The sequence below is a fragment of the Pleurodeles waltl genome, chromosome 7, assembly GCF_031143425.1.
Source record: "Pleurodeles waltl isolate 20211129_DDA chromosome 7, aPleWal1.hap1.20221129, whole genome shotgun sequence".
Classification (NCBI taxonomy): domain Eukaryota; kingdom Metazoa; phylum Chordata; class Amphibia; order Caudata; family Salamandridae; genus Pleurodeles; species Pleurodeles waltl.
The window spans coordinates 860837460-860858518 of record NC_090446.1 but is presented as its reverse complement, the minus strand read 5'-3'; positions in this window follow the sequence as shown (position 1 = coordinate 860858518).

Genomic DNA, 21059 nt, shown 5'->3' with positions numbered 1-21059 from the left:
TGTCTCCCCCTTAACCAAGGTGTCAGAGACTCCTACTTTGTCAACCAATATAAAAAAAGACTCGCACCCAACTTATCAAAGATTTAGATCCCCCAACTAACTAGATACAAGAGACTCAGCCCCACAAATCCAGCTTTATGTGAACTCAACTCACGATTATAGGTTTCAAGAAGTCAGTCTGCACTAAGGCAAATCTCATGGACCCAGAACTCCCCCCAAACAAGGTATCAGAGAGTCCTACTACAACCAACATATCAAAGATTTGCAGCACAACAACAAGTTATCAAGGACTTATACCCCAAATAACTAGATAGGAGAGACCCAGCCCCCACAAACCCAACTTTGTGTGAGTTCAACTCGCAATTGTAGCTTTCGAGGAATCAGTCTGAAGCAAGCCAGATTTCAGATTTACCTCCCTCCAACCCAGATATGAGAAACCCTGTACTATCACTAACCCAGAGAGCAGGCCCTCACGACTGCTCACTAACCAACATATCAGACTCATACCCCACCAACCAAGATATCAAAGACTCAGGGCCCCACCAACGAAGGCATCAAAGACTCAGGCCCCAACAACCAAGACATTAGAGATTCTGACACCACAAACCAAAATAGCAAAGACTCGGACCTTTCCACATTGTAGAGACTCAACACCACCAACCCAGGTACTACAAGGTAATCAGACCTCATCAAATCAAGAGATACAGCCCCAGCTTCTTAGATTTGAGGGACTTTTTCTTATTACTGATGTATGAGCCTTCATCCGGGGTTATCATTATTGCAGCAGTTGATGTGCCAGCAAGTGAATGATGGAGGCCCTGCACCTCAATTATAATGGTTTAGTTACTTCCCAACCATGGAGAAAGGGACCAATTTTCCCTGCTTGCCTTATGGCCCTTGCTACACTACTGAGTACAACATTGTAAATCCATTTATCCATGATTCAGCTCAGGTACACCAAGCTCTAAGTGCCTTGCCCTTGCTCCCTTTCCAGATCAATGGGGATTTAACCCAACCTAGCTCAACATATCTGTGACCATCCTGATCTCTTGGAATTGGGCCAACATTATCTCAGGTAGTCAACCCCTACCAATCCAGGTGGGAGGTAATTCAACCAGTGCAACTGATAACTGCAGGAACACAGCAGGCACAGCCATAGACCTCAGAGCACCTCGATTCTGGTGGTCTGCATATGTGTGACCCCCAACCAATATATCTGTGGTGCAGCATCCACAGCTCTCATGGCACTCAGACCTCATACGTCCAGATCTGCAGGAGTCCCAAAACTTCCATGTCAGGGTGTCGGGATGCATGCATCTGATATTTGGGTTTGTATGATCAGGGAATGAAGCATCACCAACCAATACTGATCTGAGGGCCCTCGTACCTCAGGAACTGCCTTCCAAACCAGGAAAATTAATCCTAGAGTCCTATAAACTCAGTTCTCCTCTCCACACTCAATGCTCATCTCTGAAGGATTCAGTGCTTGACATGCTCAAAACCGTCGGAGCCCCAGTCCTTGTCAGCTGGTGTGTCGGAGGAGGGGGTGTTGTTACAGCAACCACCTCACCAGAGCCCTGGCAGTCTCTTCCACAAAACCAACCACAGATTAAAGGGAATCCAGGAGTGTTTCCCACTATCAATCCGGAGGATGTAAGGCTCAAACACAGTTCGGTTGTTATTTCCCCCATTCGCTCGGATTGCGGGGTTGAATGTCACTAGTTCACGTTCTTGAGAACGAAGCCCAGACAAAAAGCAGGCTTGCTTCTGGGGGTTTCCCGCCACCCTAGTCCCGCTACTGCTGCTGAGAGTGCTCAGTTTATTAGAATATGTTGCGGCCTGAGGTACCTCGTGATCAGGCAGCAAAAGGGTGAAAAGAGGAGCCTGGGTTTCCCTCCTGCCCTTCCCCAGGTTGCCCAGAATCAAATGTAAAAAACACTGACAAGATCCGTTTGGTTTTGAAACCTGGTGCCATGCATATTAAGGACAACGATTTTTGTAAACCTTTGGGGCAACTTTTCAGAGAGATGGGATTTGGAGAAAAAAAATTGACACGTGATTGCTTAGGGATGGTTAACTCGAGATGCTATATTGGCGAATTTCTCACACAGTAAAATTTCAGCAGGTAAACTACCGCACATTCAGTGTAAAACGAGCAATTAAATCACGTCGGCGCTTTCCACTCCCTTTTCTGTTAAACATGTAGGTTCCGGCTGGCGCTTTTTAGCGTGTGAAACAATCATAGCAGGGGAGGGTGGGGTGACGCGTTCACCCTGGACTGGGGTTTATCGCGCGCTGCATAATAAAAGCAACTCAGTCAGCCTCAGCCCGCCCTTTTAAAATCAAAGGGCGGCTCCCAGGCAAGGGCTGCAGGTGGAATGCGCGAGAGGTGGAGTAAATGAATGGACACAGGGAAAACCCGCTCTGCAACAACAGTCAGCTATTCCACTCTGTCTCAGCCTCTCCCTGCCCCTGAATAGCAGAACCAGTGAAGCTGCAACCAGGTGAGCTCTTGGCACTGGAAGTTTGCACTGCCTGTGACGTAACACCTCCCCCCACCATTTTAAAACAAGTATTGACAAAGTTACTCTTCTCATTCGCGAAGTCAAATGTTTTATAATACCAAATTAGTGCTGCAAATCACACAGAAACCCAGATGACACAGGGTACGTGTGAGAGGGTTAATCTGGTGCCATGCATCTTCCTTGCTTTCTCTTTGCATTCTGGTACTTGTAGTCGTACATTTTACAATGGGCAAAGCAGACCTTACTAAGGGTGTGCAAGGTTTTTGTTCTTCTGTACCATTGTTAAGCCTTTTTTTTAAACTTTGAAGGGTTCACAAAATCTGCAATGTTTGACAAAAACGCAGATAAAAGTAGGATTTCCGAACAAGTGCTGTAAACACACTATTAGTGTCGAATCTCTTGGGGAGAACAAACCTTCGCATGCAAGCGAAGATGGGTGAAGCTGGTCACGTCGTCACAGGGCTAGAATTTACCAGGATGGATTTGAGAAGGAAGCTAGACTAGCTGAATTCTAGTCTGTCATCAGTTTTCCTGCTTGCTGCCTGATGTAGTTGCACAGGGTAGCAAAAAACGATGGCATGGAATAAGGCCCAAGGATAGTGCCACTAATTCAAGCATCTCATCCACTGCTTTTTTGCTGCCGCAGTTCAGTGCCGCTGGTGCTTGCTAAGACAGTAACAGTACCGTTCTAACAATGTAGGCAAATTCCTTGCACGGGGGTACAGATTTGCGGGGATGAGAAATTTATCAATTTTAATTTATTTAATCCTGTTTGCATTGCAATCGGTGCCCAGAGAGATCTGTGTGATGGTGAATAATTTGGAGTATGCAAAGGGTTGTATTTTTAAATGTTGTTTATATGATGACCCGTGACTTGTAAATCACATTATTTCTTATTTTGCCGTATAAGCACACACTTAATAATAATGTTAAACAGACTCGGAATTTGAGAACACCACTAAGCAGTGATTTTGCTTTTAGGTTACAGACCAATCTGCTAAAATTAAACCTTTCTTGATGGGAGTTTTCAAACGAGCATCTCGTACTATTATTGAAACACCACCAATGTCCATATACTGAGACCCCCTCAGTGTATTGGAAACCCAATGTGTAGGGAGGTAAGTACTATCAGAGAAAGTGTCGTTGGTGCAAGCTGTCTTAGGCACAGTTATGTTATTGTATGTTACAATACGTGGCTTTAAAAGCATATGCCCCAAAAGATGTTATGCACCAACTGTCGACTGGGGCAGTGGACAGGTTAAAGGTTTTTGGGTAGTGCGCCTAGAGTTCATAGCTCGTCTAAAAGAAAGCTGTTGATAAATCACTGAGAATCGGAAATAGGTTTCTACGAATTAGCATCCTGCTCCGAAAAGATTTCCCCCAAAAGAGGCTTTGCGAATACTGGGCTCATTATGGAGAATTGAGGTGCATAGCAAAGGGACCAGTGACCTATATCTTCCAAGGGCATTACGAGTCTGCTCAAACTTGTCTGAATTTTGTTGTGATTCAAGGTTGGAGATGTGAGGTCAGGTCTCCATCTCATTTTCGTCGTCACCCTATGCGTTTCTGCCGCCTTGGTACTATTAGGAGCCTTCCCGAGATTACCCCGCATGCTGACTGCACGCTCAGGACCGAAGGGCAAGGTGGCTGGCTGACTGCTCGTTGTGGCTATGCTGAGAGCGGGGGCCTTTTGGTGAGTTCACGGGGGTTGTATTTCTTGGAGGTGTGGGGAGCAGGGTAACCGACTCGCTCCTTGTTATCGTGCACTCTTCCCAGTCATGGATTTCACTTACTAACTTTTGAAGTCCGGTGTATGGACGTGAACCAAGACTACAGCACCCAGAATGCATTAGGTGGTAACATGCAAGTCAAGGGCTAAAAACAGTTTCTGGGTTAACGTGGAGTGAGGTGGCCATTCAAGAGCGAAGTGAGAATTTGCTGGCCAGAACACGTTTTCGTGGTATGGCGGAGCTTATCCGTGTGACCTTTTTATGGAAATAATTGCACATATATGCTTTGCATCCGTTGTTCTGCGTTGCAAATGGTTTAATTAACCAGCAGGAGAGGCGGTCTGTTAAACTGCTTTGCTTTGCATAATTTTCGTTCAGCACAATGTACTTGCCCTGCTGAAATGCAATTTATATGAATTTCATGTTGCCCCTTGTCAGGAGAGCAGCCCGCTCAGTTTTGTTTATCCAAACTCTCCAGGTTTTGATAACTTTTACTACCCTGACTGAAAGTAACACGCCATAATAGTACAATTCACTATCTTTCAAAGCCCTGCATAGTAAGAGCTCTAGAGATGCAATCATTTTCTCTTTGAGGTTTGTAGTCCTACATGGTAAACGGTCAAGCCAAACTGCAAGTACTAGAATAAAAAAAATGAACTTGGGAAAGTAGTCGTGCCCCCTGGTTGAAGTGCACTTAAAAAAAAGTGTATGAACTGTGATGCTGTGCACAAGGGGGTGGGGTGATGAGACGTAGGAGAGTGGTCTAAGGTGTGGCTAAAAAAACAACATATTCTGTAACTTTATTTGGTCTTTCACCTTTTGGTAACCATATATAATAAAATAATATAAATACATAGAAAATAACACAGTTTAAATGAAAATTAAATACAAATTATATTAATCAGTTGGAAATTCACTATCTTACATTATGAAAACTCTGAGTTAATGTACTGCATCAGAGGCCCACAGAATTGAATCCTGGGCGGTGCAGTGGAGAATAGTAACTTGTGTATGTTTAGTGCTACAAGGTCCCAGTCTGACCGAAAGCACTGTGAAAATGAAAGTCAATATTTGAAATTGGTGCTACACACAGGATAAGAATGGTTGCTACAAAATGCACAAAAAGTTTTGAGATAAAAAGTATTTCGAAAATGTAGAATGTTTTCAGACTGCACTTAGTGCCATTGTTTAATCACTGTGTTTTAAAAGCATATAGTTTACAGTTTAGCTGGTAGTTCCCTTACAATAACCCTAAAAAATAATTGTGTGTCATCAGGAAGGTTCAAGTGATACTGTTAGATAGTGTTAGACTTGGCATTCTTGGCATGGTTTCCCCTGTCTTTTTGCTTCTGCTTCCTGTATTTTTGACTGTGTGCTGGGTTTAGTTTTTGCTGGTTTCGGTACTCTGGGCACGTTACCACTGCTGACCAGTGCTGAAGTGCAAGTGCTCTCTATCTAAATTGTGATTATGATTGGTTATCCCTGATTGGCATATCTGATTTACTAGTAAGTCCCTAGTAAAGTGCACAAGAGGTGCCCAAGGCCAGTAAATCAAATGCTACTAGTGGGCCTAAAGCGTTGATTGTGCCCTGTCCCAGACCTGCCACTACAGTGTGTGTGTGGGCAGTTTGGAACTGCCATCTCAACCTTGCAAATGCACACACTTGCCAGGCCTAAGCCTTGCCTTTTACTATATATCTCACCCCTAAGATAGGCCCAAGGTAGCCCCATGGGCAGGGTGCAGTGTATTTAAAATATAGGGCATGCTCTGGTGTGGTTTACATGTCCTGGTAGTGAAATACTGCCAAGTTCTATTTTCACTACTGCGAGGCCTATCCCTCCTATAGGTTTAATTGGGGATTGCCTTTAAATACCTTTTAAGTATAATTTCCCAGTGGGAACAGATAGCAATATGGAGTTTGGGGCCTCTGAACTCACAATTTTAAAATACATATTTTGGTAATGTTGGTTTGTTGATTGTGAGTTTGAAAATGCCACTTTTAGAAAGTGGGCATTTTCTTGCTTAACAATTCTGTGTCTCTGCTTGGCTGCTGAATCCACATCTGGGTCAGACTGACAGTTGGCCTGTTTGTGAATTCACTCTAGACAGTAACAAAAAGAGAGCTGAGGTGTGTCCTGCATACCCTGATGGGTCTTCTTGGTCTAGAGTGGGAGGGAGGAGCTGACACCTGCACTTGAAAAGGCTGTGCCTGACCTCACACAATACAGTCTCAAGTCCCCTAGAATGTGTCTGGGGCAGGGCAAGGAAGAGGCAGGGTCACGTGCACGACAAAGACTTTCCTTTGAAGTCTGCATACTTTAAATGCAGAAATTAGTATACGTATTGGATTGCTGCCCCACAACTTTAGAACACTTCTCAATCAAGAGGAACCTTTTGCCAAGGAGAAAAGCTGTGAGGAGGAGCACTGCCCCTTTGCTGTGCGTTCTTTGCTGGGTTGGTCTGCAGTTGCTGCTTCTGTCTTAGAGAGGGCAAAGACTGGACTTTGCTGTGTATCCTGCTTGTGAAGTTTCTCCTAGGGCTTGGACTGAGCTTGCCTCCTGTTAAGAAGTCTCAGGAACATCAAAGGCTTTACCTGCCAGCACCTGGGCTATTTGGCTGAGACCCTCTGATTTGCCAAGTGGTGCCACTCTAGTCCCTGGGCCCTTGGAAGGAGAAGCTGGTAAAACCAGAGCCGAGTGGCAAAAAAATTGAGAAGGCATCCACACCACAGCTGTAAAATAGACGCAGCACCTGTCTCGCTGCTGCAGAAATCGACGCATCGCCAGCTCAGTGCGACTTCATCCTTACAGTGCATCTGGATTTTCCACACATTGTCTCTGGGTGCCAAAACGTAGGTATTACTACACGGACCCTAGGCTGCCTGTCCGGAAATTGACACATCCCTTCCCTGCGAGGAAAGAATGAATTCATCGCTTGCCCGGCCGGGAAAGAATTGATACATGGCCTCACCTGCGTGTAAGGAATCAGCACATCGCTTGCTGCTTTATTTTTTATGCATACCAGGTACTTTGTGCTAAAACAACGCATCAATTGATTCTTAGGGCTTAAGACTCCTTTTCAACTTTAAAACGTGATATCTTTATTTGTGTATGTTGGATTTTTGTCATTTTGGTCTTGTTTGATTTAGATAAATATTGGCTATTTTTCTAAACTAGTGTGGAGTACTTTTTATGATGTTTTCACTGCGTTACTGTATGTGTTGGTGCAGATACTTTACACATTGCCTCTGAGATAAGCCTAACTGCTTGTGCCAAGTTACCACAAAGTGAGCAGAGGTTATCTGAGCTGTGTATCTCCCTTACCCTGACTAGAGTGAGGGTCCCTACTTGGACAGGGTGTAAACCGATTGCCAACTAGAGACCCTATTTCTAAGAGATACCATCAAATAAAGCCAATACTGGCTTCCAAGCCCCCTTTATATTTGCAGATTGACCATTTGTGCACTCTTACATTTCTTTCAGGCAAGCAGGGCGCCCGGCAAGAAGGCTTGTTTAGCTTTCTGTCCCTCCCTCTTTTTCACAGTACTGGAGACTCCCTACCTAATAATTCAGCAGAAGCATTTAAACCCTGAGTCAGGTGTCTTTTCGCAAAAAGTATGGGAAATGTTTTTTCTAAAATTAAAAAAGGTATGGGCACGTCTTGCCCATAGATGTCAATTCACCAAAATGCCAGGGGTGGAGAAGTGACATCACATACCCTTTGACTCTGATGGCAACAGAAGGGATGTCACATGACCTTTGACCCTGATGCCATCATCGGAAGTGACAACAGTAATGTTTTTTTTTTATAATGTACAATAAGTTGAAGATTAACAAAAATAGCAACAAAGATGCTAACAAATCAATATAATTTAGTTAATTTAGTTACCACCTGTATATGAATAAGGGAGCTGTCATGATATGTTTTGGAGTAGCCATTGCCTGTGGGCAACTAATACTTTATATGAAAATAGATAATAGTTTGCCAAAGCAGCAAAATAACAGTTTAAAAAATGAAAAAGCCTCTAACTTTTCTAGCTAAATAAATGGTGCTCATGTTATTGACCCCACTAAGTCTGACTCACATGTGCAAATAGCTTTAGGACTGTAGTGCAAAATCTTCCCTACATGAAAATTACATCATGCATAGCTTTCCATGCTATTTGGACCTGTAGTGCCTTTCTGCCTAACCACTATTAAATTGTCTGGGTTTGTATTCCCACACCAGAGGTCAATAGACCCATATTTATTTTTGATTTTCTACAAGTTACTGTAAAAGACCTCTATCTACCCTTGAGACTGGATAGTACTTTATAACGGGTGCTATTTCTTTGTGCTTTACTGAATCGGATTTCAAAACTCATCTTCTCCAGGGAGGATTGCTACCTGGTTGTTTTATTACCATCATGAACAGTATTTTCCATGTACCATGATGTCCAACTGGTAAAGATGTTTTCCCCTTACCAGTACATACTTAGAACAGTAAATATATAGAAGTAAAAGCATTATCCCTTTGGTGTGAAGGGCAGCCTGAAGCCGTCCTCCACACTGGTGGTCGATGTAGGAAATCCCTCTGGTGTGGTCATCCCAGGGATTTACTTAAACTGAGAATAGCTTCAGAAGCTTCCCCAGCTCCCAAGGCTATTTCAGTTTTTCACTGAATTGACGATCGGCTTGCATGGCGTGCTTACATCATTTCAATGAAAATGAAATGGGCAGATGAGCTAATTTAACTTTTTCTGGATCAGTGCTCGTGGGACATTCCCAGCCCCCAGCACCGATGCAGATGGGCAAGGCATCATTGGAAAGGGGGATGCTCCCCTTTCCAGTGGTGCCTCTCCCTGGTGGATCGCTGCTTGGGAATCACCTCAAGAGGGTGCTCCCCGAGCGGAAATCCACCACTAGACACAGGGAGAGGGGGAGCAGCCTCTTCGGCAAGGGCTTTTGCTCCCCTGGATATTTTATTTTTGAAATTCAGTATTTTTGCCCACCAGGGGTGGGCCGATGGGGGCAACAGCCCCTGAACTGCACCCTGGGGAAGGGGGGGGACAGATAGTCCACTATGCACCAGGAACTATTTTTGTATATTAGTTTAGGAGTGGGGGCTCCCCAAAATGGATATGGCAATGCCCCTACCCTGCCCCCCCCCCAAAAACATGGGCACAGTCGTTCTGCCCCTCTGATGGGCAGAGGGGGTTATTACCCCATATCAATTCCTGGGGGGAGGGGGGCAGAAAGCCCACTAGACACCGGGGAATGATTTTTAAAAAATTTTTTTAAGAGGGGTGAGGGGTGCCCACAATGGGCATTGCCATGCCTCACCCCAAATAATTGGGGACCAAAATCTTTCTGTCCCCTGAGAGCGGGTGGGCAGATGAGGTAGTAGCTCCTAATCTGCCTCCAGGGGGCAGAAAGACCACTAGGCACCAGGGATTATTTGTTTTTTTAGAAATGTCTATGGGGGCGCCTGCCCAGAATGGGCATGGCAATGCACTCACCCCCCCAAAAAAATGGGTACAATCTTTCTGCTCCTCTTAGGGAGCAGATGGGGGTAATTGTCCCTGATTCGTCTCCCTAGGGGGACTAGATACCACACTAGACACCAGGGTGTTAAAAAAAAATACAGGGGTGGGTGCTGCCCACAACCTTGGTCATGGTTATACCCCCACCCCAATTGAAGGGGGCAACAGTCTTTTTACTCCCTCTGTGGACTAAAGCATCCAGTCCCAATGGCAAGCAAGAGGACATATGATTCTTTTGAGTGTTGATTTCACATATGGGCCAAGAGAGTTTGGCTAACTCCCAATATCGTCCCACTTCCAATAAAGAACAACTGCAGTTTTTGGGCTTGGGAAGGCTGCCACCCTGAAAAACACTTCTGAAAACTGGACATCTGAGGGAGTCCAGGGTGGTGTGCCTCACATGCACCTCATGCGACAGTCCGGGCACCATATTATGGCCTCAGTGGTAGTGCCGTGGTCGGACCTCCAGCACTGCCAGGATTAGTCATCCCGGCGGTCCTTATTTGCTATGGCAGCACTGCAAGCAGCGCAGCTTTGGGGATTACAACTTTGTTCTCCGCCAACGATTTCATGGCGGTTTCACTGCTATGAAAAGGCTGACGGAGCACGGGTGTGGGGGGGCTCAGGGTGTTCACTGTTTGCAGACAATGAATATTGCAAGGGTGTTAGTGCACCCTGCACACTACAGCATTGCCACCGGCTCTATTACCAGCAGGAGACAATGCTGCAGGCCATTTCCCACTAGGCCAGTGGGCGGAAACTGATGTTTCTGCCTGCTGACCCACCAGAAAGGTCATAATGGGCACGGTGGGTAGGCAGCCACATTTTGCGTCAACCTCCCTGTCAGAATTTCGGCGGATGGGCTTTTCCATCTGCTGAAATCGTAATGAGGTCCTATGTCTACCCACACAAGGGAGGTACCTTTTTTATTGGGCAACTTAGGGGAATACCAGGTGTAAGGAAGTTGGTGGCTCTCTGCAGAATCCAGAAGTTTCCATCACAAAAATGTGAGGTAAATGTGTTTTTTTTAGTCCACGTTTGCAAGGGATTCTGCTTCATAAAACGTGGTGAGAGATACACAAGGCAGTCCACCCTGAATACCCTAGGTGTCTAAATGTACAGGTGAGCTAGGGTTCCCTAGGTGCCAGCTGATCTAAAGTCCAAAACCTAGAGCTACTTACATTTGAAAAAGAGGGTCATTTTCCAGTGGAAATATGTGCTGCATCCATGTTGCTTTTTGGGCCATTTTCTGTTGCAGGCACTAGGTCTACCCACATAAGTGAGATATCATTTTTATAGGGAGACTTTGGGGAATGCCTGGTGGAAGAATGTTTGTGCCTCCCCACAGATACTATAACTTTCCATCACAGAAATGTGAGGAAAATGTGGTGTTTTTGTAGTCAACATTTGAGGTTTGCAAGGGATTCTGGGATAAAAAACATGGTGAGAGCCACGCAAGTCAGCCCATTCCGGATACCCCTAGGTATCCATTTATAAAAAGTGTTCAGTTTGGCTAGGTTTCACTATGTGCTAGCTGGGCTAGGGTCCACAATCTAGAGCTAGCCACAAAGGGAAAAGAGTGTTAGGTTTCACTGGAAAAATATGATGCGTCCATGTTACATTTTAGGCTATTTCTTGTCATGCGCACTAGGCCTACCCACACAAGTGAGGTACCATTTTTATCAGAAGCCTGGTGGAAACACAGAATAGTAGAACATTTGTTATTACCTATTTGATTTTGCATTTCTGCCTTTCAAATGTAAGTCAGTGTGACATTTTGAAAAAAGAATATCCTCCAAATCACATGCTAGTACTGGTACCCACAAATTCAGAGATGTAGAAAAAAACACTGCTCATAAACTCTATATCTTGTGCCCATTTCAGAAAAACAAACGTTTCCTTGATAACCAAATTTCACTCTGCCTGTTTCACTAATAGAATTGGTCTGTACTTGGTACTCAATGAAAAACCGTTGTATGGTGCAGCTAGGTTGTTTGCTCTGGATACATTGGGTTCTTGGAGAACCTACAAACCATGTATATCCGCACAACCAGAATGGTCTAGTGGATGTAATGTTATATTGCTTTCCTCAATCGCCCATCGTGACATATAGATGAAAATGCTGTCACAAATGCCTGTTTTTTTCATACTCATTTTCAGTGTTCCTTTATTTCAACAGTTATTTTCCTTGGAAAAACCTTGAGGGATTTACACATATAATCCCTTTCTAATTTCAGAATATTGTTTACTTTTCAGAAATCTATAGCTTTTATGGATCACCCATGGCTTTTACACTGGTTTCCACCACAAACTGGAAGTAGGTTGAGAGCACAAAAAATTGGGAAAATAGGCTACCTCTTAGAAAAATGCCAAAACTGTAGTATAAAATTCAGATTTTTTTATTCAGCTCTGCATGTTCCTGAAAGCTGGGAACATGTTGACTTTTGTACAGCAAACTGTTTGTGAATGTTATTTTGGGGGGAAAAACAGACTGCTTTATCCAGAGCACTTTTCCCCTATTTTTCTGGAGCAACTTTCCTCATACGTTTCTAAAAAACTAAATTTTGCTACATTTTGCCTATTTTCTTTGTCTCCTCTAGGTAAATCCACAAACCCTGAGCACTTCTAGAATCTCCTGGATGTTGGAAAAAATGACAAAAATTTGGGGTTGATAACTTGTGTGGACACAAATGTTATTGAGACATAAGTGTAGAACACCCCAAATAGCCAAAAATATGCTTAGCACTGGGGGTGTTAGGCCTAGCAGCAAAGGATTTAGAGTGTTTTAGAGCTTTCTAATTTATATCTGACCGATAATTAGAGTAAGGAAAGACAGAAAGGTTATGTTAAAATTGGAAAAAAGACAATTTTGAGTAAAGAGACATTTAAGTATCATGTCCGGGCTTTTGCAGACTCCTAAAATGTGAACATATAGACAGGTTTTTTTCTCTTGGAAAGGTGAAAACTCTACCTCCTAGATTTTGGGCCTAATTTAGAGATTAGAAGATTGGTTACCCCGTCACAATGGTGATGCATATTCCGTCTGCTGAAATCTAAATCCCATAGGAAGTAATGGAATTAAAATTTGGCAGACTGGATATCCATCACCATTGTGATGGAGTAACTTATCTGTCAATATCTAACTCAGGCCCTAAATCTTAAATGCTCAATCCTACCATAGAGCCATTTAGGAATACTTGGAACTTATTGTGAAGCACAATGTCACAAGACACATAGGGCCTGATCTAGAGTTTGCCAGCCGGGATATTCCATGTGACGAATATCATGCCCACCTTATTTCAGGTGCCATATGATCGAATTCACTTGTAATACGGAAGACAGGAAATCCATCACATCTGTGATGGAATATCCCACCTGCCAAACTCTAAGTAGGGCCCCTAGACACAAGAGGTAAACAGTAGTTAATCAGTATTATCTGCCCACTTATCACTGATTACCTCAGGACTGAATAAGAAGCCTTAACTAGATCTAAAGAGCTAGCCGTCCTACAGCACTCATTGTAACTCATTGTAACTCAGTGCACACCTTGCACTTAAATACAGAGTTATAACACCTTGGATTTCTAAACACTGGGAGCACATAACTTAGAGTTAAAATAGGATTCTATTTTAAAGGACACCTTGACCCAGGTTTACTAACACTTTGCTCCTGGTTTGGTCACAAATGAGATCCAAACCTATTGCAAACTTTTGTAGTGTGATTTATGTTCCAACACAAATCATAATTTGCTTTGGAATGTTTCACCAAAATAGCACAGAGTAGTGCAATGTACTACTTATTGTGAAAGAGGCATACTATGTGTTGTACCTGGGCATTCCCATAAAACCACAAATTGTTTATTCAAACCACTATCTACTAACATTTGTTGACCGGGATTGAAAATGGTATGCCTCCTGGAGCCAAATGTAACTTTGAAGCAACTTACAAAAATCTTCACATTTTCCAGCTTTTCCTGTATGCTGCACTGTACAGCACACATAAAACTGTGGGAAATGGTTTAAAGCATAGGTTTTGTACCGGAAGGCTTCCCTTCCCATACAAAATCTAGGATTGACAGCATGGTCTTGCAGCGTTAGCAGGGCCTGGTACAATGTAGCCATGGTTTGGACTTTGGAGATTCCACCAAGGACTGCAAGGTCGTCGCTGATGGTTGCTGCCAATGCTAAGATTGGGTCTCACTGGAGCTTTGCATTGGAAGTTGTTATTGGCACCAGAGATTTGTCCCAAACTGGCCTGTTCATGGTTAAAAAGAGTCAAACTTCAGGATTTTCAAACTTTACTTCAGGAAGAGCCCTCACAGATTCCAGCCAAGGGTCCAAGACCTGGGGGCACCTCTTAGGGATCATCACTCAATTCAGCAAATGCCAGCAGCAGGATTCAGGCTCAGTCAATTACAGCTGGTCAGCTGAGCAGTTGCAAGGAGGCCATTGGCAGATGTTTTTGCCCACGTAGATCACAAAGGAGGTCAACCAACTGACCACTAGAGTCACTCTGTGTAGCCTGGCATCAAGGAAAGCTTGTCTAGTCTTCCTTCTTCAGACATCAAGGCAGTCCTTAAAGCAGTAAGGCAGATTTTCTGGCAGTAGGGCAGTTCTGAATCTTCCACAGGCCTGGAAATGTTCTGATGAGTGGTTCTGAAAGTACTATTTTTTTATACCTGGCACCAGCCTTTGTGTAGGGGAAATCCATGACCCACCCCCACAACTGGTTCTGGTCAGTTCTTACTCTTCTCCCAGTACCTTTCCAAACTGTCGAGTGGGATACGGCAAGGTCAGAAGGACTGGTGTCAGGTTCCTTTGTGTGTGTTTTGGGCAAGTTACTTTCAAATGTAATCAGTGAAGAATATAGCTCCTCCTCCACCATTTTGCCAGGAATGACGTCTCCATGTTACACCCAGATTTTATTATTTACGGCCTGGGCCCAACAAACCTTTTTTTTGGGGGGTGGGGGGGGGCATTAACAGGCCTAGGCAGCTGGAAACTCTTAGAAAGGCCTCAGAAACATTAGGGGCAGGAAAATCACAATTTTCTAAAAGTGACATTCTCAAAAGTATGATCTAAAGTGTGACTTTATTATTAAAGGGGATTTTAAATTACAGTTGATTTGCATGTGAGCAGCATATCTCATCTGCTCCCATTCTTTATTCATTATTAAGTGTAATAAGGCAACCCAATGTTAACCTTGGGAGAGATCAGGCTTTACAATAGTGAAAACAACTTTAGGAGTTTTTCACTGCTAGACATGTAAAATGTACTACCTCTTTGAAATTATTCACCCTGCCTGGGGGTGGTTAAGACCTACCACAGGGGTTACTTATAGGAGTTAAAAAGGCAGGTTTAGGCCTAGCAAATGGTTTATTTTGCCAGGTCAAAATGGTCATTTAAAACTGCATTGCAGGCTGCAGGGGCCGGCCTGAGGCATGTTTTAAGCGGCTACTTTAGTGGGTAGCACAATGAGTGATGTGGCCACATATAGACTACAGGCACTGGGTACATGTTGTTCCATATACTAAGGACTTCCATGTAAATTAAATAACCTAATCGGGTGTAGAAAAATTGCACCACGTATGTAAGGGAGAGCACAACCACTTTAGCATTGGTTAACAGGGGGGAAAAGTGCACAGAGACCCAAAAAGCCAACAAAGTGGGTTCAGCCCAGAAGTGTGAGAAATTGGGTTGTTTGACTGGGATGTGAGCCATGGTAAGGCAGCAACCACCATTCTTGTCAGGGTAATGCAGAAGCAAACCTCCAAATTGACCTGCGCTCTCCATCTAGTAGCTTGATACAAAGCAGTCAGGCTTAACTTGAAGTCGTGTGTAAAGTATTTGTGCAGGATTTCAAACAGTAAAACCCTGAAAATACCACACAAAGGATCCCACACCAGGTTAGAAAAATAGAATTTGTTGTTTGACTCTGTTGCCGGGGGAACGGATCTCCCCTTCCGGCATTTCTCCACTTCCAGGCAGCCATAAAAGGACGTGCCTCCCCGCGGGACGCGCTTATCGTTTGACTCTGTTGCTGGGGGAACGGATCTCCCCTTCCGGCATTTCTCCACCTCCAGGCGGCCATAAAAGGACGCGCCCCCCCGCAGGATGTGCTTGTTGTTTGACTCTGTTGCCGGGGGAACAGATCTCCCCTTCCCGCATTTCTCCACCTCCAGGCGGCCATAAAAGGACCCGCCCCCCGTGAGACGCGCTTGTTGTTTGACTCTGTTGCCGGGGGAACAGATCTCCCCTTCCCGCATTTCTCCACCTCCAGGCGGCCATAAAAGGACCCGCCCCCCGTGGGACGCGCTTGTTGTTTGACTCTGTTGCCGGGGGAACGGATCTCCCCTTCCGGCATTTCTCCACCTCCAGGCGGCCATAAAAGGACGCGCCCCCCGCGGGATGCGCTTGTTGTTTGACTCTGTTGCCGGGGGAACGGTTCTCCCCTTCCAGCTTTTCTCCACCTCCAGGCGGCCATGAAAGGACGCGTCCCCCCGCGGGACACGCTTGTAGTTTGACTCTGTTGCCGGGGGAACGGATCTCCCCTTCTGGCATTTCTCTACCTCCAGGCGGCCATAAAAGGACACGCCCCCCCGCGGGGCGTGCGCCTGGGCGAAGACGGGGCCAAGACGGGCCAGTCATCGCCCGTTTGAGGCCGGACCGGGCCCAGTCTCTTTCCAGGAGACTCAACAACACGTAAGATCAGTACCTTACTATATATTGCGTGGCCAAATCATGGGGAAAAGGAAGGCTGTTGACCTGCCGGCATCCTTGAATGACATAAAAAAACAGAAAAAGCGTTCCAGGAAATCAGCCAACAAGGTCTTAGGATGTGGCCCCAAATCACTCGAGGAGATAGACCTGCTATTTGAGGAGGTGGAGGCTATTTTGAACAGGTAAATGGATATTAATGGAGCCCTGCCCTCCAAGAAGGCCCTGCCTCAACCTAAAAGGATCCAAGAGTTCTTTAACAAGAGGAAGAAGGCCCAGACCACTGACTCTGTTATTCAGATTGAAGAAGCAGGGAACTTGCCTAATACTAGTGTCACTAACCCCCCACCTAGTCAGGGGACATCTCTAGTAGAGGAAGTAGAAAGTATACCCCTTCCACTTAGCCCGAGATAAGGCTGGTTCCCAACCTACCATGCAGAAATCGATTTGGGCCTTTGGCTGAGGAGGGCAATTGGATTAGGGACCACGAAAACTCTAAGGCTGAGCTGATTATTGAGGATGTTATCTCCATGCCAATTCCTATTCCTACTATTTTTTCTGAGCCACCCGCTAGTGAGGTTAATCTGTCTTCTATCCTGCAAAGAATCGATTAAGTTAGGAACCTGGTACTGCAGCTAGCCAAATTTCTTCAGGGGAAAATGGTAAATCCATCGAGCTGTAAATGCCTAATGGTAGAGGTGGCTGGAAAAGGAGGAACCTTGGCGGTTGGACCAACTCCACCGACCTCAACTGCACATGGGGGACCAGCCATTCATTCCCAGAGCAATGGGATATACATAAGTGATACAGAGGCCATTCAAACTTCCTTTGTGAATAACTCTACCAATGAGCGCTCAGGTATTAATTACATCCCTGTGGACGGGGTCCCCATGGTGATTTGCGCCGACAATCTTGGCAGTCCTCTTGTTTCCCTGAGTAGCCAGACACCTGGGAGGTGTAATACTATTGCTAACACACTAGATAAGGGTGATTGTACCTCCCTCAATGTTAGTAGGCCATTTGTACCTCCCCCTACCTGTGACCTAGATCGTGCTACTTCCTTACATAGAGTCTATAACGACCCAGCCATCTCAACCAAAAGTCTAGGTTCCAAGAGTAGGAACAATACCCTCTTTCTGACTAATGTCCCGAAGTTGTTGTCAGGGTCCGTTGAGAATCATGATTCCCGGATTAACAAGGTTACCCACTGGCTACGCTTCTGACGGAACTGCCTTTCGGTCATACGCTTGGACATCTCTAAAGTCAAGAGATGGAGCCCCTTGGGGTCAAACTATGATGTAATTTCAATTGCGTTCCTTGACAAGACCTTGGTGGACCAACTTATTGCCTTCGATGAACGAACATATCAGCACAGGGGGCAAAAAGGGGGAGGTATTTCCTTAGTGTCAGAATTAGACGATGCAAGTCTGGCCCCTGTGTATGGACAGTTGGCTTACATCAATAGGAGGGATCCCCTGATACCAGCTGAATCTATGCAGTCCAAATTTGTATGACTATCCCCAAGACAGTCAATACTCCCTAGGGACAGACCAGAGGAACCGCAAACGAATAGACCTGATGGACCCACCACGAACAAGTTGATTCCAGAGGATGTTTGCCCTCAACTCCATGGTATTGAGCCTGACAACACTGGCCTCTCAATAATGACTTGGAACTTAGCTGGCCTCACCAGGAAATTGGACGATACAGATTGGCTTACGTATATAAAGACTCAAGATGTGTGTCTTTTCCAAGAAACTTGGGTCAAGGATAGAACCAATATAGACGGGTTTCTTTTGTTTAATCTCCCTGCCCAGCCTTCAGAAAAAGTGATAGGTCGTGCAAAAGGGGGGCTATTAATTCTTTTAAACACAAAATTGCAATGTGACTACAAGATCTTAAAATTTGATAGTGTTGATATGATGGGCTTGCAAATTTCCTTTAAACAGAGTTTTAATGTAATTCTTATCAATGTCTATGCGCGATCCGTTCCACGAGTATCAGAGTCTCAGACCCTAACCTTGCTCTTTGATTTGTTAGATACTTTACAAACCAAATTTTACTTAATTGTGGCTGGGGATGTAAATTGTACCTTTGAACCTTCTGTGCTGCTTAGTGGCCTAACAGTGGAGGAGGATGAATTATAGGGGATCGCACAACTGGACAGCAATTCCCCCGTGCCCACGTTCACGAGTGGCTGTTCAGTTGGCCTCCCTATGTCTAAAGTATGGCCTTAGGGCCTGCAACGGTCGCACACCCTCTGACATAAACCTCTCACCCACATTCAAACGAGGCACAACGACAAGTGTTATTGATTATTTCCTAGTGGATGTGCGACTATGGCCCTTGTTGAGAGACATGAGGGTGGACTTGAGATGTGAGAGTGATCATTTCCCTCTGTTACTCTCCCTCTCGGGGAATGCATTTGGTAGAACCTTGAACACACAATCTACATTGGTTTCCCCTCCCACCTTAAATAACTCATATACGAAGGCTGGGTGGCCAAAGGTGATGTCGAACCCCTATCTGTTACGTGAGATTTACCAAACGCTTATAGATAAATTGGAAATTTTTGAAGATCTTGATTCTGTGGATATCCCACTTCTCTGCATACATGAAACCATGACTGTTAAATTGCAAAGTTTTTTTTACAAAAAGACTGGGGCGAGATCGCAATGTGGGATACCATCGAACAATAGATGGTTCATGCTCCAGGGCAAAATCTGGGCTAAAAAAAGCTATTATAAATGGGCCCTTGAGGGTAATTCAACAAGCTAGACGTATCTACAAGGAGACCACCCTACGAGCAAAGAAATCTTGGGAAGACTCCATTTGGCAGGAGTTGTTGGATGCCACGAAATTCAACAACAATTCATTGACTAAACGAGAGAGAGGGGGCAGACCTTGCCTAAGGAATCACATCCAACCCAAATGTTGGATGGAACATTTCTCTTGTCTCTATGACAAAATCGATTCTCCTGTGGCCTTTGACACACACTCCATGTTAGTTTTGAACTCTGCCAATCCCCCCATAGACGGGAGCCTACATGATACCGAGGACCATATCAGTTTTTCCCTAAAAGAAACTGCTGATGCAATTTATTCCTTAAAACCCAGCAAAGCTCCAGGACCAGATAAGATCCCAGGTGACCTCTTTAGATCAGAACCAGCCATGTGGACCTGGTACATCAACCTACTTTCAAATAAAATCACTGAAGGAGGACAGATTCCCACTACATGGAAGGTTGCTGAAATGATTCCCATCTACAAAAAGGGCAATGTGAACCTTCCATCAAACTATAGACCGATTAGTCTCTTAGATAATCTGCAAAAAATCTTTGCCAAACAACTTCTAGGCAGATTATCGAGTTGGGTCTTGGAACATCAGATTCTCTCTCCCCTTCAGGCGGGGTTTCAACCTAGAATTAGTACGGTGGATCAGGTTTTCAGGCTGGCCGTGCTATACTGGAAATATGTAGCTTAGGCAAAGCAACCCTTATATGTTGTCTTCGTTGACTTGCGATCTGCTTTCGATTTGGTCTCTCGAGAGAAGCTGTGGGAAGTGCTACATAGAATAAGGACCCCAGCTAGTATAATTCAGTTATTGGAACGAATGCATGTAGATACATATGCGCAAGTGAGATGGGGCAATAAAGGCGAGTTGACTGATAAATTCCCCATAAATAGGGGCATCCGCCAGGGATGTGTGTTAGCTCTGCTCCTGTTTTCTCTTTTTATCAATGATGTGGTACAGGTATTAATGGCATGTCAGAATGATGCTCCCTCCCTAGATGCCCAGAAAATCCCCATCCTCCTCTTTGCAGATGACTCGCTACTCATCTCAAAGACTCCTATGGGGTTACAAATCCTTGTTGATAGATTCAATCTATTTTGTCGGAACTACGGTCTGGAGTTGAATCTTAAGAAAACGAAACTAATGGTATTTCACTCTGGGCCACGGAAGAAATGTACCATTAGTTTAGATGGTGATCTTCTGGATAAGGTTAGTTCTATCGATTATCTGGGTGTGAGGCTCACAGATGCATTACATTGGGAAGAACAGGTTAGCAAAAGTGCTGGACTCCTGCAACATAACGCAGCACCTATATTGCGCTTTTATAGGAGCACGACGACCAAAGCTGTATCTCCAGCAATCAAGATCTATGTGGCCAGGGCACAGGGAGCTGCTGTCTATGGCGCGGAGATATGGGGCTTTTCTAACAGCAATAGGATAACTACTGGTGAGAACAATTTTGCGAGGTCCTTATGTGCGTGCCCTTCCAGCACCCCATTGATCCCATTGTTTTTAGATCTGGGATTAAAACGGATAGCTGACTTAATTATCTTAAGAACTTTGTTATATTGGCTAAGGCTATGGATCGTTCCTGAATTGGTTGTTTATAAGAATTCACTTCTAGAACTGCTAGAATGCCCAAATTCCACCTCCATTCCATGGGTTAAGCATGTATCTAGCTGGCTCCATACCTTGGGCTTAGGAGACTTCCGGGAGAATCCACACAAACTCGAGAAATCCCATGCAAAAGTCTTGAAGTGTGCCTATTGGTC